Source organism: Schistocerca serialis, chromosome 11 (assembly GCF_023864345.2).
Source record: "Schistocerca serialis cubense isolate TAMUIC-IGC-003099 chromosome 11, iqSchSeri2.2, whole genome shotgun sequence".
Classification (NCBI taxonomy): Eukaryota; Metazoa; Arthropoda; class Insecta; order Orthoptera; family Acrididae; genus Schistocerca; species Schistocerca serialis.
In genome coordinates, this window is record NC_064648.1 from 173,397,600 (window position 1) to 173,415,627 (window position 18,028).

Consider the following 18,028-nt stretch of genomic DNA (forward strand, 5'->3'; position numbering starts at 1 on the left):
GTCACAATGGAAGCATGGTAGATGAAGGGGAAATAGTTGCCAACATCTTCAACAATCATTTTCTGGCAGCAGCAGAACAGATATGTAAAACAGTAATCGAAATTGTTGAAAGCAGAGAGAAAATGAACCTAACAATTTCTGGTATGGGACCAATCTCACTAGCAGCAGAAACAACAACTGTCCCCCCGTGTTTGTCAGCAGCAGATTCAAAAGTTCCATCTGCTGTTGATATTTCATCAGTGGCTCAGTACCTTTCATCAGTATTGGCCCATCCTCAGTCTTCAACAGTGAAAGACTTTTCAGCAGCTTCACCATCATCAGTAGTAACAGAAGCAAACAGAAGAAGCACAAGAACCAGGAAACATACATCTCTGCAGGATTTTTGGTACCCGACATCAGTTCCAAGACTAACATAAGGCAGATAGCTTCAGGTAGACCAGCTATAATCTCTAATTGCGGTTCACAACAAAGAAGTGCCATTGAATCAAAGAGCTTAGTAAATGACAAACTTTGCTTATTTCATCAAAATATAATGGGTCTAAGATACAAACTGGACCAATGGTCTGTTTGCATTATAGTGATGCAATAAACAGTGCCCATATTTTATGTTTTACTGAACATCATATGAAGAAAAGGATTGAAATACTGCAACTAGACAAGTACACCTTAGCAACTTTTTATATTAGAAGTAAAATGGACAAAGGAGGAGTGATAAGATATGTTAGAAATAATATAGTGTACAAATCTATAGATGTAGAAAAATAGTGTGTTGACCAGCATTTTGAGGCTTGTTGCATTGAAGTCCTTGTCAATACACTGCCTACTTATGTTATTGCTAACCACAGAGCTCCCTTAGATAAAGGTCAGTGTATTCCTCAAGCAAGTAGAATCACTTTTAACTTACTTGTATTCAAAAATCAAAGAAATAATACTGCTTGGTGATTTTACATTTTCTTACCTGTAACAATGATAGAATGAAATGAATTCTTTCAATCTGAGGGCAGTTGTTGACTTTTCCACTAGGGTAACAGCCTCCTCATCTGAATGATTCTTTACTGCAAAAAGCAGTAGCTACAAATTGCACAAACAAGAAACATTTATACTGAAGGTAGGTGGTACTGTAGATTTTCGCACAAATTCTGTAATGAAGATCTTTCACCAAAATGTTCAGTCCCTAAGCAATAAAGTAGAAGATCTAAATATTTTATTAATGCACGAACTAGAGGATATTTCCGTAATGTGTCTTTCAGAACACTGGCTTGACGAGAACTTAATTAAATCGGTCTGCCTACACAATTTCACTCTGGCTGAGTACTATTGTAGACCTAGTGGTCACTATGGAGGTGTAGCCATATATGTAAAAGATAATATAGAGGTTACTAAAATAGATGATGTCACCTCCCTAAGTTGTGAAAAAGACTTTGAGATGACAGTGATAAAAATTCCAAAATTAGGTTTGAGAATAGCTACAGAGTACTGCTCTTCAACGGGAAAGTCTGAGGTACTTTTAGAAAAAATGGAAATTTTCTTAAATATTCTGCATAAAACAAGGTGTGATGTAGTATGTGGTGACTTTAACATAGATTTTTTTAGTAAATGTAAACAGAAAACGGCCCTTGGCAATCTCATTAAAACACATAACCTTACAGCCACAGTTAAAGTTGCAACGAGAATAACACCAACCAGTCAGACAGGTTTAGATCAAATCCTGATTGATAAAGAGAAATTGGAGTGGTCAGTAAATGTGCTTAACACAGGATACAGTGACCACAAAGCTCAAATACTTACCACCACAAAGGAAGGAAGACCAGTTAAGAATAACTTACTAAAAGTCAAGAGAAGGATCCACAGGCAGAAAAGCACTGACAACTTTAACTCACTATTGCATACTGAAGACTGGTCTGATGTCTATGAAAAGCGAAATCTGAATTCGAAATTCAATATTTTTCTAGAAAAAATGGTAAAGCATTTTGATACAGCCTTCCCTCAAAAAATGGTAAATATAAGAGAGAAGACAACAGGAAAGGGTTGGATTACTAAGTGAATCAGAACTTCTTGCCAGAAAAAAAGGGAGCTCCACAGAACCTACAAAGAAAATAATGCCACTGAGGAAATGCATACTCACTACAAAACACACACTAAAATCTTACAAAAGGTCATTAAACAGGCAAAAAGGATGTACAATGATTACTACATCAATAATTCTACAAATAAAGTGAAAGCTATGTGGGACATCACTAAAAAAGGAACTGGCAAAAATAAGATAACTGAGGAGAACATTGTCTTGATACACAACAATAAAAAGATTTTACAGCCTAGAGAAACAGCAAACATATTCAACAAATACTTCACTGGGATAGCTGAAAATTTAATAACAACTAATTTTAGTTCAACTCAGCATCAAGTGGTAAACAAGTGCAACAGTAATAAATTTTCAATGTTTGTGGACCAAGTAAACAGGGAGGAGACATTGAAGGCTGTCAGAGAACTAAAGACAACATACTCAATAGGAATTGATGGTATACCGAACAGAATCCTAAAACTCTGTATCCAAAATATAATTGACTCCCTTACTTATGCAACTGTTCCCTAAAGTCAGGCATCTTCCCAGATCAACTAAAAACATCAAAAGTCATCCCTATTTTCAAAGCTGGTGACAAAGATGAAGTAATAAACTATCATCCCATTACATTAACATCCTGTTTCTCAAAAGTAATTTTTTCTATTATGTGTAGTAAGTTGTTAAAGTTTATAAACAAAAATAGTGTGCTATCTAATACTCAACATGTCTTTAGAAGTAAGAAATCAACGGAGACAGCAGTCTATGAATGCCTATCTACTGTATTAAAAACAACAGATGAAAAACAACAAACAACAGTTATATTTTTGGACCTAACCAAAGCCTTTGATATGGTAAACCACAAAACCCTATTGAAGAAGCTAGAGCACTATGGAATTAGGGGGGGTTGGCAAATGATTGGATTCGTTCATTTCTCAGCGACCGTAAATAAAAAGTATCCAACAAATGGGACCCCTACTTTTCTTGTTATATATCAATGATTTGGATATACATATTGATTCCCACAAAGTAATACTGTTTGCTGCTGACACAACAATACTGGTAAAAAGCAGCAAAAAATGAAGATATACAAGAAGAAGTAAACACAGTTACAAAACATCTAAGTAATTGGACAGCAGAAAATCAGTTGATAATAAACTACAACAAAACAGTAGCCTTAAATTTCCATAACCACCAAAACACCGCATTGATATATCCAGAAATAAAAATCAATCAACACCCTACTGCAAATGATGAGGCTACAAAATTTCTCAGCATCTGGATACAAAGAGACTTAAAATGGGACAAACACATAGAACAAATTAATGCCAAGCTGAGCACGGGCTGTTATCTTCTTAGGGTTCTCAAACGATGCATAAATGAACAGGCACTATTGTGTGCCTATTATGCGTACTTCAATGCCCATCCCAAGTGTGGACTCATATTCTGGGAAAATTCCCCAGCAGCTCAAGGGACTTTCAGAATACAAAAAAGAGCCATTAGGACTATGACAGGGTGTGGTGCTCGACAGTCCTGCAAACCAATATTTAAAGCACTGAATATACTACCTCTACCGTATATGTTTATTGTTGACACACCAATGTACGTAAAAAAGTATATGATTGGAAATGATGATAATACTTTAAAAAACAAAGATATACATGATTATAATACTCGAATAAAATCTAACTTGCATGTACCCCCAGCCAGTACCAGTTTGTATCAGAAAGGTACATGCTATCTGGGTATTAAACTCTATAAGACTATCAAATAGTATAAAATACTCACAAAATATTAGTGCTTTTGAAAGATCTGTCAGAGAATATCTACAGTACCACTGTTTCTACTCAGTAAAGGAATACTTGGGCCAGATTAACTGTTCAGAACTAAAGCTACTGTAATTTGTAACATTGTATCATTGTAAGAACTACAACTATTGAAATTGGTAGCATGTTGAAAAATTATTATTTAAATATAAGTCCAATATCATCCTGTACACTGTACTACATATGACCAAAGGACTCAATAAATAAATAAACTGTACAAGTCTGATTGAAAATATTTTAGTAGATAATAATAGAGTCGAAAATATATTTGTAACAAAAATCTTAAATGGTCTCTCTGAGCATGATGGGGAGCTGTTGGAAATACACAATGTAAACCCTGCTAATAAGAGCAGTTCTATCAGTAGACCATACAGGTTAATCAACAGTGAGAATCTAGAAACTTTCAGTAGGCATTTGGAGCAGTTAAATTAGGAGGCAGTATATCAGGCTAAAAATGTAAATGATAAATTCAACCTTTTCCTAAATGAATTTGTTGCCCTTTTTGAAGCTGTATTTTATAAGGAAATTTCAAAAAGCACAAACCGGAATGATTGTAGGAGACAGTGGCTCACTAAGACAATAAAAACTTCATGTAGAAAAAATAGAATGCTTTATGTTTCTTTCAGAAATTCTGATAAACCTCAGAATAGAGAACACTACAGATTGTACTGTAACATCATAAAGAATGTTATTAAAAAATCAAGAGTATGTTTATCAAATCTCAAATTGACAGATCAAATAATGAAATAAAAACAATCTAGAGGGTTGTAAAAAGGGAGACAGGAAAAGTTTCAGGGGATACAGACAGTATCCAAGTGAGTCACAATGGAAGCATGGTAGATGAAGGGGAAATAGTTGCCAACATCTTCAACAATCATTTTCTGACAGCAGCGGATCAAATTGGATGTAAAGGGTCTATGGATGAAGCCACGAACCTTCTAAAAAAAGCAGTGTAGAGAAAAATTAGCCTGATGTATGAAACCTACATCACAGCAGATGAGATTGAGAAGGTGATATGCCAAATGAAAAACAAAAATTCCACTGGTGTGGACAATATATCTATCAAAGTACTGAAACATTGCCACAAATATATTCTTAAAGTTCTGTGTCACACATTTAATGACTCTCTAAATCAAGGTATACTGTCCTTAATAGACTAAAATTTGTAGTTGTTAAACCACTCTTCAAAAAGGGTAATACAGCAGAGGCTTCTAACTACTGCCCAATTTCATTGTTAACAGGTCTTTCAATAATCCTTGAGAAACTTATGTACAATAGAATCATGGCTCACCTTAATAAATGTAACATCGTTAATAAAAATCAGTTTGGATTCCAAAAGGGTGTTTCAACTGAACTAGCCATTTTCTCATTTGTCAACCAACTCCTTGAATCAATAAACAAGAAAGTGTCACCAGTTGGAATCTTTTGTGATCTGTTAAAAGCATTTGACTGTGTAGATCACAAGATTCTACTAAGAAAGACTGAGCATTATGGCTTAAAAGATACAGTAGGGAAGTGGCTTGAGTCGTATCTAGATGACAGAAATCAGAAGGTAGTATTAAACAATTGTGCAAAGGTGCCTGCCAGCTCTGATTGAGGTACATTAAAATGTGGAGTGCCGCATGGCTCAGTGCTTGGTCCCTTACTTTTCTTAATCTTTGTAAATGGCCTCCCATGGTGTGTGACCCAAGAAGCACACTTCACCCTATTTGTAGATGACACAACCATTATGACTGACAAGGTACCCAACTGCAGTCTAGAGAACACTGCAACCACTATATTCCAAGAAGTTCTACATTGGTTCACTGCAAATGGTCTGTCCCTTTATGTTAATAAGACTCATTTCATTCAGTTAAAAAAAAAAAAAAATGTTGAAATAAAATGTGGAGACAAAGAAATAGTGAAAGTTGTATCTTCCAAATTTCTGCATTTACATGTTGATAACAAACTAAATTGGTCTGTCCACAGCACTGACCTATGTAAAAGACTGAATTCAGCAGCATTTGCCATTCGCTCAATTGCATCTGTTTGTGACATGGAAACAATCAAAACTGCATGTGCTGGTTATTTCCATTCACTTATGACATATGGGATCATAATCTGGGAAACTCAACCACAAGCAAATAAATTCTTTGTTGCACATAAGAGTGTTATCAGGATTGTGAGTAGAGTGCATCCTAGATCATCTTGCAGAAGTTTATTCAGACAGCTGGGGATCCTCACCACGCCTTGTCAATACATCTTGTCACTAATGTGCTTCGTGAACAAAAATTGTGCAATTTACAAAATGAATAGTGCCTACCATGATCACAATACAAGAAGAAAACAATCTTCACAATGATTTAAAAAATCTCAGCATGGCACAGAAAGGAGCTCATTATAAAAGTATAAAAGTGTTCAATAAACTTCCTATCCATATCAAATCAGTCATTGGGGATCTTATTAACTTCAAAACAGAGCTAAAACTTTATCTTTTGGATAATTCTTTCTATTACAGGAATTCTTTGATAATGTGTAATACTTCTTGAATTTGTGTTTAATTTCATGCATTTCTAATAGAACTGATTATATAGATTAGCATATCACTTGTTGGCAGAATATTTTTTACATGAATTACTTTAAATTTGTTCATGTAATCATCTATGTCATTCCTGTACTATTATTTATGCAATCATCTGTCATTTCTGTACTATTATCTGTGTTGTTATCTGAATTTTTGTGTGTAATGATTTGACATGTGGATATCCTTTTTCATGTATCTGCTTATCTATGTTAAATTGGTTGCCTCATAATCATCTACATGTGGCTATTACTGTAATAACCTGACACGTTCTACATCCTTGCGATACATTCATGTCAAGGATCCACGGAACTCGAAAATAAATAGGCTAAATAAAAAAATATGAAACTCGTGCACCTAAAATCCCACTTTCCTCATTACAAATTGTGTCAGATAAGAATGTGTACTCACCATCTGCAGATACATTTTGAGGCGAGAAATAATTTAAGAGGGGCATCACTCAATGAATTACTCTGCTCAGCACAACTAGTGCTAGTTAATTCACTAACACCAGTTTCACTTCTGGTGTTGGCACCTATATAATAAAATATTCCACGGCACCACTAGTGCTTGGTAGGCCTAATTCACTATTAACTCCTGTGTCACCTGATCCACTTCTAGTACTAACAGCTGCATGAGAACTACTTGCCACAGGACAACTAAAGCTTTGTAGTTCATTACCACCAGTTTCACTTCGGGTATTAGCAGCTGTATAATGAATACTTACCATAATGCCACCAGTGCTTGGTAGGCCTAATTCACTATTAACAACAGTTTTATCTGATTCACTTCTGATACAAGTGTGTCACAAGGAACACCTACCACATGTTTTGGAAACACATCCCTGTTTAAACTGCCTAATTTTATTCATAAAATCTTCTTCGAAAAAATGATCTTCACAAATAAAATAAGTAGCACAGTTCACATCAGGTGACTGTTTACAAACAGTTTTCCACTTCAGAAGCAACTATTGCGGTTGTTTTGGAAACCTGTAGAAATGCTTGTTGATAAGTTCCTCCGTTGAAACCACGTAATATCCAGATGAATAACCAGGGAATTTACAAGAGTATTTCAATGTCAGTTTGTTGTGTTGGAATATTCTGAAAAAACATAAAATTCTTCCTTAAATAAAACTACTACTGACTTATAAATGTTATTTAAATAAACAAACGGGGACCACACAGCTTAATTCACGATAGATGAGAATACCTTTCATTTAGCGGCTATGACGTTATTTACTGAAAATTAAATGTCTTACCTTAGGATTAATTGTGGACATTTTTTCAGCAGGAAATCTCCTCTCTTTCACGGTGAACATTATGAAATTTAAAATAAGAAACTGTTTATCATGAAGATCAGTAATATGTAAACATAAAACAAAGACGACTGTTGACTTCAGTACAGACTACAGAGCAAGACGACAGATCAACAACCGCCATTGGACAGCTCTCATTGGTCATTTCCAGCTTTCTTTGACCCCCTAGCGCTTCCAGTGGTCTGTAAAGGAAGTACGTGCTTGCCTCTTCTCCCACATAGCTGTCACCTGTCACCTCCCTCTTAAAGTCTTAAATAACCTTGCCTGTCACCGAGGGGGAGACCACGTGCGAAGTAACTGTACCAACTTAATATATGCGGGCCGTCTACAAAACTTGTTTTCTTATATTAATGGGCAATAATATTTGCTCAATATGACCCAACCATATACATATTATTTACTCAGTAATTACTGTTATCTGGTAATTGTAGAGGAAAGAACTCGCGGACATGCTGACTTCTCGAATACCAAAACACCTGTAGAGTGTAGACGTTGACATACTATTCGCCAGCCTGATTGGTACATCACCGAAATATTACGTTTACAGTAACTTACACGAGTCGGTGGACAGTAGCACAAAGCACAGTAGGTACGTAGTTTATTGTTATTTCAGCAGTAGTAAAAAAACAAAACAAAAAATCTGAATTTGTTCAGGTGCATTAAAGACATGGGAGAAGAAATTAGGTTCGTGGGTGTTGATTAAATGGGCGTCTTACGTAAGTTAAGAACAGGTGGCTGCATAACCAGGTTTGGCATAGGGTGTTTTACCAAATACGAATGCCGTGGTGAGAGTGTGTGTGTGTGTGTGTGTGTGTGTTTTAAAAAACAGTCAGCTGATGAATGCGTGCTATCAGGGAGGCTGTGATAAAGCACTTTGAAATTGTTTAGTAAACTTTAAACGAACCATCCAACACATCAGTACGTCATTCGCATATGCCGACACGCAAAAGGAAACAAAACACATTTTTTTTGATCTACTGTACTTGCTTGTGTACGAGTGCCTTTTTGCTGTACAGCTGAAATAAATTGCAAAAATAAATAAAGTGTGTGCGTAAACAACATAAATGTCATCGAGAAGTAGCGAAACAACTATTTTTGTAAACACAGTGGTTGTCGAATTTGTTACTCATTGTACGTTGCAAATTTGCATCCATTGACGCAGTGCGTTATAATTACAGCCAGCAGCAATTTTATGCTCATATTGTTAAATATATTACAAGAAATGCATAATACAATAATGCAGCAACTTTGTAGGCTAATTTGTACACTTCTTTTAAAAAAGACAAATGCCTGGCTCCTATCAGTAGAGTATTCGTCACATTTGCGCCGTTTGGTAATGAACATTTTAATTTTATATGCATCTGAAGTTTTCCTCCAAATGGCTGCAATGTACAGATACAAGTACATACAACCTCCAGCCCCAAGCTTTACTCCAGTCTGCAATAGAAGATGAAGCTTTGACAGTGCCAGCCACTCGTCCTGGTGAAATGTCAGAAAAGTCATCAAACAAATATTGGCTGAAGAACCCATGACAGAAGTGAGCAAGTAATATGTCAAAATTAAAAAAATCAGAAGCAGCGTGGTTCAAGTTCTAAACAATGAACTGCCACTAATAAAGCCGTATGTTTGATCACGATTTATGTCCTTTCAGTGAAAGGCGTGGAAGTAAGTGTCTGCAGCAAACTACCCATGACCTGTAGCTGTCTTTTTAGACAAGAGAACCCACCAGTATGCAGTGGAATCCTGCCTGTACCAAATATTTTGGCTAGATGTTTTTTATTTTGCTAACAAGAGAGCAGACCTCCGATTTCTCAACAATTATATAAATGTTATCTAATAAGACAAATGTTATGGCAGAGAGACAGGATCATCCATTTCTTTCTAAAAGAGCAGCCAGTCACATAAATCTGTAATCCTATTTTCTCTCTTCTTAGTCTTAACTTCTCTTATTAAGAATTCTGCTGATTATTTACTGTTTGAACATGCAGTCTTAAGATATGTGATACCAGTGTGTAAATAATAGTATTAATGTGATATTATGAGCAGCCAGACATGCATTCTTGTTACAGTTGGCTTGTTCTATCATAAATGAGTCGTGAAGAAGACTTATTTAATCAGCCTTCTCTGTTATCAGGTTTCTCAAAAATCCTAGAAATGCTTATGTATACCAGATTAGTTAACTATTTGGACAAACATAACATTCTCATACCCTCACAACATGTTTTCAGAAAGGGTAAATCTACAGAATCAGCAATTGCCAGTCTAACAGACTACACTTTACAGTCCTTAGATGAGAAAAAGGTTGTCTCTGTAATGTTTCTGGATCTTTCAAAGGCATTTGACACCATTGACCATGAAATGCTGATACAAAAATTAAGCAACTATGGCATTCAAGGGCAACCAGGTGAATGAATAAAATCAAACTTGTGCAACCGCAAGCAGTATGTATCATTAGGAAACTCATACCAGTCAGAAGCCAAACCCATCAAATATGGAGTGCCACAGGGTTTGGTAATGGGGCCATTGTTATTTAATGTGTTTGTTAATTATGTAGGTGTTGAGGAGGAAGAAAAGAAAATATTGTATGCTGATGACATGACAATACTAAATAGTGACCAAAATATGGAACAGCTTGAGAGAAGAGCATACATATCTGCAAATGTCACAGCTTAATGGCTGTTGGAAAATGAACTGGTTATAAATCTAAAAAAAGACTATGTATGCAGTGCTTAAAAACAAGGAAAAGGCTGTAGACATGGATTTAGAGGTTGATGGAACAAGGCTGGAAGAAGTAGAATCTGTTAGATTCTTAGGTATTCTTCTGGATAATGAACTGAAATGGGAAAAAAAAGAAATTAATAATGTCTGTAAGAAACTGAGCTCTGTCATATTCTTAATGATGCAGCTACACACAGTATTAAGACAAGAACCTTCTGTGTACAGTGTATCATGGACTTTTCAAACCATACTTACAGTATGGAGTGACTGTGTGGGGATACTCAAACAAACAAAAGACAAAACGAGTGTCCACATTACAATAAAAGCAATTAGGACCATTTTAAGAAGAAAAGCCTCTGAAACGTGCAGAAACTGTTTCAAGAATTTAGGTATCTTAACTTTTTGATCGTGTATGTATACGAAACAATAATGTACATCACAAAAGGTAGTGAGGACTGGATTACAAATGCTAGTGTGCACACCCACAATACAAGAAGGAAGAATGAAGTACGGAGCATACCCCACCGACTGGCAATGCTAGAAAAAGGACCCCAGTACTCTGGTATCAGACTATTAAGAAGTCTGCCCAAAAACCTGCAAGATAGTGTACTTCACAATGGCTTTCCACAGAAACTTAAAGACTATCTCATTGAAAAAGAGTTCTACAGTGTTGCAGGATGCTTATGCCATTCAATTTGTGTATATTGTTATTCATTATCAGTGATGTAAAAATGTAAGCTAAAGGTGTAGAAAAATAAGTGATAATGAATGTTAATACTTCGACATGTCCTATATTACACGTACATATACTGTACACAATGTAATCTTACAGGATCAAATAAAATTCAATTCAATTCAGGTACACACAGCTCTACTTTCCTTTTTCATCATATAAAACTCTATTGAATTGCTCCTCAGCATTTTAATAACACTCCGTTACCGATGTTAGCTTTCAAGAATAAAAGGGAAGCTGTGAAGGTTTAGCACCTTCTGACAGCACTAGAACATGCAGTGTTGGCATTTGTAGGGACTTGGAGTGTCGCCTTCCACTGCAGGTCTGGCTTGGAGAGATGGCTCTCTTCCCACTCCCAAACAATCTAACTGTTAGGCACTCTCTAAAAAGCTGTTGATGTGAAAGGTAGCAATCAGATAATGAAATACTGCTGCCTGTATAGTGCTTCTTTATTAGAGAGCAAAATGACATGATGAAGATTAATGGAGTTGCAATGAGCACAGACTCAAAATTTCATTGCAAACTTGGACAGTATAATTATCTTTTATTGTCCCATTCTCATCACCACAGAAGACATGAGTGTAAATTTTAGTTCTGGTATTACTGCATTAAAATGAGAATTGAAAAACATTAAATGATTCAAGATTTGTTCAAAGTAGTATTGTAGCCGTTATTTTGGTTTTCCTAGTCTTTTTAGATTAGATTAGATTAGATTAATACTAGTTCCATGGATCATGAATACGATATTTCATAATGATGTGGAACGAGTCAAATTTTCCAATACATGACATAATTAAGTTAATTTAACAACATACTTAAGTTAATATAACAACTTTTTCGTTTTTTTATTTTTTTAATATATTTTTTTTAATTTATATCTAAAAATTCCTCTATGGAGTAGGAGGAGTTGTCATTCAGAAATTCTTTTAATTTCTTCTTAAATACTTGTTGGTTATCTGTCAGACTTTTGATACTATTTGGTAAGTGACCAAAGACTTTAGTGGCAGTATAATTCACACCTTTCTGTGCCAAAGTTAGATTTAATCTTGAATAGTGAAGATCATCCTTTCTCCTAGTATTGTAGTTATGCACACTGCTATTACTTTTGAATTGGGTTTGCTTGTTAATAACAAATTTCATAAGAGAGTATATATACTGAGAAGCTACTGTGAATATCCCTAGATCCTTAAACAAATGTCTGCAGGATGATCTTGGGTGGACTCCAGCTGTTATTCTGATTACACGCTTTTGTGCAATAAATACTTTATTCCTCAGTGATGAATTACCCCAAAATATGATGCCATATGAAAGCAACGAGTGAAAATAGGCGTAGTAAGGTAATTTACTAAGATGTTTATCACCAAAATTTGTCAATAAGCTAAGCACACTTCATACACTCGCAAAATAGAATTGACTGTAGAGGCATTTTTACGAATATTCCTCTGTCAGTTTCCCAGTGACTACAAAGTTATGCAGACAGTGTCTTTGAACCGCTGAAATAATTCATCTGTTTAAATGTACAATGTATGTGTTACCTTGTTCTTAATGGAAACCTATTAAAGAGTAGTTTTGTAGGTCGTACCAAGAACTGATGATATACTGGTCCTTCAGTATTTTTGTGGAAGAATTTAGACACAAGCAATTTGTGAGAATTTTAAATGTTAGTTGAGGACAGAACACACAGACACTTATAGAGGTTCAACTCCTATAAGATGCCATTCCTGTCAAAGGTAGCAAGATTTAAGACAGAAATGCCTCAGTATTAATGGCAGATTAATGATAGTTTTATGCAACATACTTCATGTTTTATATTTCAAAACTAATTTAAGGTGATGGATGAAATGCATTTCTCAACATTCAGTGTTTTTATTAAATCCAGCTACTTGATCTCATTTAAATGTATCATATTGATTGAGGAAAATGACCCATTATGTCTTGTGATCTTGCTGAAATTTCAGAATTATTTATGTCTTTCTGTAATGGAAGGTGGACTGAAATGAATGTTTGTGACAGATTGAAATAGAAAATGTGGTTGAATTACTAATCACAATCTTTGTATTCCACACACGTTTCTTACGTATTAATCAATTTTGTGTTGTTCTCCAGAAGTATATAGATGCATGCTACACAGTAGGCCGTTAAAAAGCATGCATTGTAGAATAGTGCTGCAAAGTGATGTAGAAAGATCAAAATGCAGAATAAGGAAAAGGGACAGTGAGGAAGAGGTAGCAGAAAAGTGAAGGCACAGGTACCAATGATATTCAGGATGGGTGCAAGAGCTAATACTAATAGGAAATTACGTCATATTTGAAAGCTGAAAAAAGGTAATGAATAACAGTTAAAATGGAAAGAGATGCTCAGTGTAGGACTAAAAGAAATGAAATGGAGAAACAGTTGTATGATATAAGGGAGTAGTAAATAAGAATAGATTGAAAATTGTAAAGATAAAAATGTAACCTGATAACAAATAATTCATAAAACTGCGTACTCACTAAGCTCATTATATATCATAAACATAACACAACAGTCTTACCGACCGCATGAAAATTCTTACTATAGTGCCGTAAAACTTTGGTCACATTGGACTTTGATTTACAAGAAGCAGGTCTCAGGTCCCTGTCTGACTATACAGATTTAAGTTTTCCATGTGCCTTAGGTCACTTAGGCAAACAGTGAAGGGTCCCTTTGAGAAAGACATAGCAAATTTCTTTTTGTATACTTGTTGTATCTGAGCTTGTGCTTAGTGTCTAATGAGCTTATGGGCAATGGACCATTCACAAGATCACAGCCAGTTTCCATCACTGTATGAGGTGTGCTCAAAAAGTATCGAACCTTTGTTTGATGGAAGTACATTTATTGATGAGGAGGCGCAGAGTGGGTTTGTCCATTATTACGATAGAATGTCCATGGTGAGCCTTACGAACTTTATATTTTGAACTAAATTTGTATATTTTTCTTTTAGTTGTCACGATATCTCTATTCTTCTTTTGTTGTTGTTCCTAAATAGAATAGTTTTAGTTTACTCTTTATTGAGAATTAGCTTGTTGGTTCCAAACCACTGAGTCATACATACAAGTATCATCTTGCTTCTTTTTGTGGTGGTGTGTGAAATTATGGTTATGCTAGTGGTCTCGTCCTCAAAAAGAATCATCTTATTTTCAGTATTAAGACAAATCATTTATATAGATCAAAAACAAAATGAGTCCTAATATATTACCTTATGATACATTATGACTTGGTGATGCTGAGTAACTGTTTAAGGGGACCAAACAGCAAAGGTCTTCAGTCTCCTATTTGTCCCCCAGGACAGAAACAGTATACCAAACTTGTCTATGTATAGATAAATTCTGTGTGTGTAATGTCACCATTTGGCTCAGTTTATTTTATTCTAATTAGGATGTAATAATTGCTTTACTGACCATGTGTGGCAATCAGATCCATAAATTACGGGAGACAGTTGTGTGCCGTAGATGCTCAGCTATATGATGGGTGATCACTGTCTTTCTTCTGTGAGAGTTTGCAATCTGCCACATGAATTAGCTTAAATGATAGGAAACAGATGTTAACAGCAAATGATCATAGAGGAAAACTAGTAATTTTAATGTTAACAGCCTTTGAGGTGACAATCGCACAGGATACTGCTTCAACATGGAGCATTTAAATATGCAGGAATGTCTGGTAGTAACATGCCTGTATTCACACACATGTAATTGCTTTAAAAAGCACAGCACTTTTCATCGTAATTAACACAATAAACTTTTAATGAGTAACCTGGTAAGCAATGAAGATACTTATCACTTTGGTGGTAAAATATTGAACACTAATATTATAAAAGTATTTCAGACAAGGTATGAAAAAGTTTGTCACTTAGCAATATTTAATCAGAAATTATATAATGAGTCTCAATTACTTTAATTAACACAGGCTCAGATTTCTTCACGCGCCACTGGTTTCTATTGGCAAAGTACACAAACCACCTCCGTTTTCTGAAGAAAATAAGTAAATAAGTTGAAGTTTTACTTTATCTTGCGTTGCCTTTTTGTTAACAGTAATAGCGACAGATGGCATCTGTTACAAAATTTGGCCAGTTTATAATTTATGTATGAAATGTCAGTGTAAGTCGGTGAATGACTTCGTATTCAGATAAAAATAAACACTTATCACTGTAAAAAAATCTTTCTTTAAATGATTGAAACAGTAAGGATGTTGCATCATAATTACATAAATAAATACTTGTTTTGTAAAACTTGCATTTCCAGTTATGTCATGGCTTTGACACATTTTGCTAGTATGACTTCCCTACACAGAGTTCACTTTATATTGTAGCACAGTCAAATTAAGACTGTTAGATGTTGTAGCACAGACCAAGCAAAATTGTTGTATCATGTGATGACTAGCTATGCCCAATCCTCTTTAACAAATGCTACTGAAATGTGAAGTGACAGCTTACGGTTTGTGGCTCTGAATGCTGCAGGATGTTCAGTCGTACGCATAGCGAGCAGTATGTCTCTTGTAACTTGCGGAGCCCCACGATCCACAGTGCAACTGCCTTTTGTACCCCACAGTAAATCAGCGTAAACCTCTTCTTCTGTAACACATAATAAAGCTGCATTTTTTAAAATAAAATAGTAGCATTGTTCAGCAGTCGTCTGAGGCTAATTTTACCAGTGCTCAATTTCCACCACGCAGACACCATACATATACTCTGTGCTCACACTACTACTGACTACTTAAACAATCTTTGTTCGAGAGCTATCTCTTCTCAAAAAGGGTGGGATACCACCACTCGTATTAATATGTGGGAATTCCGTTAACATTTATTACTTATTTGTAAAGCCATGACTGTTTATAATACACAATACGTAATTTTGCAGTTGTTTTAAGCCTCCAAGTTTTTAACAAAATAAGCAGCATATAATATTTTAATTATTTCTTAACATAAGTAAATGTGTAACTTAGATTGTTTGTCATTTTCGCCACGAGGTGGCAACACGTAATTGTGATTCGTAACACGCCTGTTTTTACAACCAGATTGCATTGTTGCAACATCCAAATGGCGTGATCATCTACATTAGGCATCTCTCATACATTATGACACTGTGCCACACCCAGAATGCATTAGGCACGTCTCATACGGTGTCTCATTTCCAGCAGACCAGTGCTTAAGCGGTGCAAACTGTTACTTTTCAAAGTTATGATGTATAAAGGTGAATAATTTACCTGATCAAAGTTTAGTAATTATGTTAATAAAGATATTGTTTAGTGTTGTAGTGATACCTGTATCATTCGTTACACGTACAAGTGTGAAAAAGTGTTCTTAATGTTTGTGTAGGTAGCGTGTATTTGAGGCAGAATGTGGGAACCGGCTCAGTATCACCTAACGGGTTGAGTGAAACTGTCTAAAAACCACAACCGGGCTGGCTGACGCACTGGCCCCGTGTCATTGATCCACCAGGTGGATTGGATCTGGGGTCAGCATACTTCGCTGTCCCTGTTCTGGAAGCACTTGCAGCTACCGGGGTTGGTACACTGTGACTTATTTGTTGAAATTCTGATAAATATTTCTTTTGTTTCAGTTGTTTCTATCACTTGTTTTCTGTGTTGCACATGTGATTTAATGATACTATGAGCTGTTCCTCTAATCCTGTAGTGAGCAAATTTCCTTATAAAACTGTGTATATAACTACTAGAAAGAATCCTTATAAAACTGCTTATATAACTGCTAAAAAGAACTGTTTCCTAGAATTTGTAATGATAGATAAAATGTAAATAAAATGGAACGAGCTAAAATTTTCATAGTACACGAATTTACTACGACTGTATACTTGTAACTTCCTAGCAGATTAAAACTGTGTGCCAGTCCTAGACTCGAACTCGGGACCTCTGCCTTTCGCGGGCAAGTGCTCTACCGTTTGAGCTACCCAAGCACGACTCACGCCCCAGCCTCACAGCTTTACTTCTGCCAGTATATCGTCTCCTACCTTCCAAACTTCACAGAAGCTCTTCTGCGAACCTTGCAGAAATAGCACTCCTTGAAGAAAGGCAAAGGTCCCGAGTTCGAGTCTCGGTCCGGCACACAGTTTTAATCTGCCAGGAAGTTTTGTATCAGAGCACACTCCGCTGCAGAGTGAAAAATCTCATACTGTTTATTTGTCCTTGACATCAGTTAATAAATTTAGAAACTTTGTGTAAAGCTCTGCAAGCAAAGAAGAAATTACTGTGAAACTGACCATGAGATTAATAATCATGAGCAGTTAATTAATGAAACTGTGCACACCCATCAGAAATTTATTTCTGAAGCTCAGGAGATGGAAAGAATATTAGGGTCAGTTCTGCAGATACATTTTGTATCAACTTTGCTGCTACTTTGATAAGGTTCACAAAACCAACACACAAAGTCTTTTTGTAGAAGGTAGCAATGGGCACTAAATCTGGAGGATAGTGTAAGTTCTAGAGGCCCGGAATACGGTTAAAATGTTTGATGTCTTGCCACCCACTCACAAGAAAGCGAAAGTCTCCAGTAATCTCACATAAATGTCAGAACATTGATAGTGAGAGCATTCTGGCAGAAAAAAAGGGATAAGAACCTAAGAAACAATGTGTCCATAGTCATCCATAAATTACAGTTTCTCAGGGTGTTCAGCATCCTGGAAAACAGGAAAACTTGGGGGATTTTCTTTTTGTTCTGGAAAACTCTGGGAGTTTTTGCTTTTGGCGTACAAACTGTAGAAAAGACATAGTGTCTGATTGGTTCTGGGCAGAGGAATTTGTTTGGCTCAGTGCAGCGCTGTTCTCACTGTTCGTCCTTGCTCGGTGC

At 35.8% G+C, this 18,028-nt stretch overlaps 1 protein-coding gene and 1 long non-coding RNA gene across 5 annotated transcripts in view; one reads left to right on the plus strand and one right to left on the minus strand.

The window, feature by feature from the left end:
• Nucleotides 1–7,289: 7,289 nt before the first annotated feature.
• Nucleotides 7,290–7,999, minus strand: LOC126427236 (uncharacterized). The gene is made up of 2 exons (XR_007576602.1): nt 7,704–7,999; nt 7,290–7,545 (listed from the first exon to the last, which is right to left on the minus strand). It is a non-coding gene; the product is annotated as an uncharacterized LOC126427236 (long non-coding RNA).
• Nucleotides 8,000–8,224: 225 nt separating this feature from the next.
• Nucleotides 8,225–18,028, plus strand: part of LOC126427234 (probable ATP-dependent RNA helicase DDX60) — a 147,991-nt gene continuing 138,187 nt past the window's right edge. For 3 of the 4 annotated variants that reach the window (XR_007576601.1, XM_050089473.1, XM_050089475.1), the window contains exons 1-2: nt 8,225–8,349; nt 16,544–16,731. The gene's annotated coding sequence lies outside the window, so the exon portion shown is untranslated. Of the gene's footprint in view, nt 8,350–8,496; nt 8,546–16,543; nt 16,732–18,028 lie in introns of those variants that run through there. The other variant, XM_050089474.1, reaches the window with a different exon arrangement.